The 4,710-nt window shown below is 38.7% G+C and overlaps 1 non-coding gene across 1 annotated transcript; it reads right to left on the bottom strand.

Annotated features, from left to right (window-relative positions):
* Nucleotides 1–2,032: 2,032 nt before the first annotated feature.
* On the bottom strand, nucleotides 2,033–2,139 carry LOC111748128 (U6 spliceosomal RNA). Its single transcript, XR_002784071.1, has one exon. It is a non-coding gene; the product is annotated as a U6 spliceosomal RNA (small nuclear RNA).
* Between the last annotated feature and the right edge of the window lie 2,571 nt (nucleotides 2,140–4,710).

The raw sequence follows: 4,710 nt of genomic DNA, 5'->3' as shown, positions 1-4,710 counted from the left end.
TCCTTTTCTTATGGGAATTGCCCCAAACTCCACAACCAATAGCCACATGTAACTCTCTTCATGAGATCTTGTTATTGTGTTATCTTTAATTGCATGTATCCATATGAAAATATTTGTGGCAAACATTACTAATTTTTGCCCACATTCAGCTTTTCATAAGAAAGGACATGGCATGACAGATAGACTCATTGGGTGTCTCTGATTTCCGTATTTTTTAATTCTGATAAATGGAAGATCTAAGTTCCGTGTGCTCACAGTAGCTTGTATTGCCATACTTCCAAAAGAATGAGGTAGTACTTGTTGACACACATTTCTGTGTTAATTGAGCTGTTCTATTAATGTCTTTATAGATGTGATTAATACTGATTGAAATTGTCAAGCTACATTTCAGCTACTATTGAAATATTTTAACCTTAAGGGAAAGTTCAAAGGGCAACTAGTTTCATTGGGTCCTATTAGACTATTCCTGTCTAGGTAAAATCTTAAATGTTATTTGCTTAACTTCTATCAAAACTTAAGTTATGTACATTACCATCTCAAATATTCCTTGATCGTAATTGATAAAACAAAAGAATTTATCTCTAGTTTTAAATATAATTGTACAAATTTTGAGCAGATGCTATTGGAATTTCACATTGTAAGTTTACTGATTCATCTAGCAGTGTTTGCACTGTTTAAGTGTTTAGACCACTTTTTCTTTTCTTTATAAATAGAATCAAGAATCTGGAAACTATGCTTAATTTTTGCCAATCAAGTAGAAGGCAGATTATCAAAATTTTGATATTATTTCAGGAAGAGGGCATATTTTGCTTTCTCCACATGATAAATTTGATCACATATTAAATGTCTGGGCTTTCAGTTCTTGCTTTCTCTGTGCAATGTGGGTTATACCCGGTGCTCTCTGGCTCTCTTCCACCCTTCAATCTCAGGGACCTGTGCAGCCCTCCTTGAAGGCCGACCTGGTGAGTCTGGAAAACGTTGTCCCTGTGCTTTGAAACTGTGTTTCTCCACTTCAAGGAGCTCACTTCAAACTCGTTTTTCTCTCTTAAAGATATAAATCTGCTGTCTAGCAAATACCAGAATATTTTTTTGTTCCTTTGTTTTTTCATAAAAACCGTATAATCGTAGGGTTGGTAGAGATTGCTGATATTCATCTATTCTAACATCTTCATATTTGGAGATAGTGAACTTGAGACCAAGGAAGATTATATCTTTACTTCAATTTCACATAGCTGATTAGTGGTCAAAGTTAGAATAGATATTAGCTTTACCAGTGTCTAATACATCACACTATTATGCTGCAGAAATATTCAAAGATGTAGGCAGTGGTATTTTACCAATGAAAGGGAGGATAAATAATTGCTGGGCTAAGAAACAAAAATAACAATAATCAACATCATTAACTGGATGCTTACTGTATAGCAGGTTTTAAATAAAATATCTAAATGAGTTCTCATAAACCTGTAGAGGCAGGACTAATTAGTCCATTGTACTGCTGATAAGACTGAGGCACAGAGAGGCCTTGCTCCTGTAACCGGGAAGTAGCAGAGCTGTTCTTGGAAAGTGTGGATCTTTAGTACTATTCACTTAATTCCTTGAGGCAATTTTTGACCATAGGGAGGGGCAGGGATGTGTATCAGGAAATATGTTACCTGAAACTGTTGTGTTGTTAGCATAGTTAGAATGAGATTGGTGTCAAGAAGATTTCAGAGTCCAGAAAAAGTTTTCTGCCAGGAATGCTATTTTAGACTTAAATGTCTTCATGACGAGCATTATTTTCTTATAGTAAGCTTTTTACTTTTACTGTGTGTCTTAGTTCATTTACCGTGTGTTGTACACTACACTGTTCCCTGAAAAATAAAACAAAACGCAGGCAGGCCACAGGACTCTTGCCCTCAAAGATCTTCCACTCTACAAGGAAAGACCATAACCAGGTTGTGAGAAGTACCCCAAAGTAGGAAAAAAAATTTTAATGATTTTTATTTTACTTTAAGTGAAAGTTTACAAATCAAGTCAGTCTCTCACACACACAAAAAATACGGAATGCTTCACGAATTTGCATGTCATCCTTGCACAGGGGCCATGCTAATCTTCTCTGTATCTTTCCAATTTTAGTATACGTGCTGCCGAAGCGAGCACCAAAGTAGAAATTTTTTGATGCTCTTGTATTAAATGATGCAAAGGTCTGATGAGAATGTGGAAAACGAAAACCTCTCTATTTTTTTCTTTCTTCTTATTTTTTAAATTGTACTTTAGGTGAAAGTTCACAGCTCAAGTTCATTTCTCATACTGAATTTTATACACATATTGCCACATGACACTAGTTGCAATCCCTACAATGTGACAGAACACTCCCCTTTCCACCCCAGTTCCCTGTGTCTATCCAACCAGCTCCTGTCCCTTCCTGTCTTCTCACCCTGCCTCCAGACAGGACCCGCCTTTTTGGTCTCACGTATCTGCTTGAACTAAGAAGCACACTCTTTTTACCAGTATTATCTTGTTTTATAGTCCAGTCTAATCTTTGTCAGAAGAGTGGTCTTCGGGAATTGTTTAGCTCTGGGCTAACATAGTGTTGGGGGTTATGGCTTCGAAGTTTCCTCCAGTCTCAATCAGACATTAAGTCTGGGCTTTTTACGTGAATTTGAATTCTGTTCCACACTTTTTTCCTGCTCCATCAGGGACTCTCTGTTGTGTTCCCTGTCAGGGCCGTCATTGTTAGTAGCCGGGCACCATCTAGTTCTTCTGGTCTTGGGCTGATGGAGTCTCTGGTTTATGTGGCCTTTTTTCTCTTGTAGTTTCGACTTACATTTCTCTAATGGCTACTGGGAAACACTGGTGGTGTAGTGATTAAGAGCTACAGCTGCTAACTTAAAGGCCTGCAGTTCTAATCTACCAGGCTGTCCTTGGAAACCCTATGGGGCAGTTCTGCTCTGTCCTATTGGGTCACTCTGAGTCAGAATTGACTCAACAGCAATGGGTTTGGCTTTTTGGTTTAATGGTTAATGATCGTAAGCATTTCTTCGTGTGTCTGTTAGCTGCCTGAATGTCTTCTTTGGTGAACTGTCTGTTCATATCCTTTGTCCATTTTTTTAATTGGGTTACTTGTCTTTTTGTTGTTGAGGTGTTGCAGTATCTCGTAGATTTTAGGAATTAGACCCTTGTCAGATATGTTGTAGCCAAAAAATTTTTCCCACTCTGTACGTTGGAAAACCTCTCTTCACACTGAGAACAGAAGAGAAAGAGAAGGATGAGTGCTGTACAAAAAGGCAGTGGTGGAGAGGAGGGATCATTTCATGTAGGAGAGAAAACTCACACACAAGTGTGGGATTGGAAGAGGCTGCTGTGGCCTGGAGTTTAGGCATGGAGGGGGCAGCAGCTTGGATGAGTTTGAAGAGATAGGCAGTAGCCAGGTAGGTTTTAAACAAGCAAGTCATATAATTGATCTTTTATTGTTGTTTTTTATCACTGGCACATTAATTTGCTGCCACCACAGTGTTCTAGGCTACACATAATTGTAGCTTGGACTAGGATTGTGGAACATAGATTTGTACATATTCAGAATTTATCACTGGAGTTGAATATAAAAGACTTGATAGGCTTTATTTGAGAAGTGATAATTAAGAAGGGATTAAGGGGGTCTCCTAGGTCTTTGACTTGACAAACTAGCTGGGTGAATTCAATTTACTGAGTTGGTGATAACTTGGGTAGGAGCACATTCTATGTGATGGGATAGGTGGGAATCAAGACATGTTAATGTATTCTACATGGAGATGCCAATCAGTAGGTGGAGATATGAGTTTGGAGTTCATAGGAATCTGAACTGGAGATACACATTTAGAAGTTGTTAGCATCTAGATGGGTTTATACGTATGAGAATGGATGAATTCATCAAGGGAGCCAAGGAGATGGGTGTCTAGGGACAAGCCTGAAGAACTGCAGCCTTTAGAGGTAGGATAGAGCAGAGGAAAATTTAAGGAGATGTGCCCTTCAGGGCCCCAACAGAAATAGATGGCACATCAAACCAGGAGGATTTATCCCCAAAGGGACTAATATAAAGTGTGATCCCCTTCATCTATGAGACATCGGAGAGGAAATGCAGCCTCCTATGCTGCAGCCCAGCTAAGGTGACCTCAGTGAGGAAACCAGAGAAAAATTGACCTCTCCTCACCCCTCACTGCACCCCATTTTCTGTTGTTGCTGCCACTTGGCCCAGTAATCTGTACAGATCAGAGTCCTGATAAGGGTGGGAGAGGTCTAGAAGAGCTAGCGAGATGCCTGTCAAACAGAAAGCAGAATATTTTAAAACAAGAGTATGAAGATAACATTCTCTCTTCTTGCTTACTTATAATGGTATATAAATACAAAAGAAACACAGATGATATCAATTTTGTTATCTCACCCGGGTATGATGAAAATTAAATTACTTTAAGAAAAAGACTTTAGATGCTGGAAATTGCCTTGAAAAACTTAAAGACTTAGAGAGTTATTAGTATTGTTATTGCTGTGGTGAGCTCTCCCATAGAGTGAAGGAAAGCACTGCCTATGTGAGAAAAACAATTCCAATATTGTGGATCCTTAGTACATGTAGTGGAAATCAGAACCCTGCAAAGAATGAGTATTTCAGCACTGTGTAACCTTTTGGTTAGCAGCCAAATGCTTAACCACTGTGTCACCAGGGCCCCAATCATTGCCATAAGTACCATAAATAAA

The sequence above is a fragment of the Loxodonta africana genome, chromosome 14, assembly GCF_030014295.1.
Source record: "Loxodonta africana isolate mLoxAfr1 chromosome 14, mLoxAfr1.hap2, whole genome shotgun sequence".
NCBI classification, from domain to species: domain Eukaryota; kingdom Metazoa; phylum Chordata; class Mammalia; order Proboscidea; family Elephantidae; genus Loxodonta; species Loxodonta africana.
Note: the sequence above shows the minus strand (reverse complement) of the source record. Positions and strands in the feature narration are given on the sequence as shown.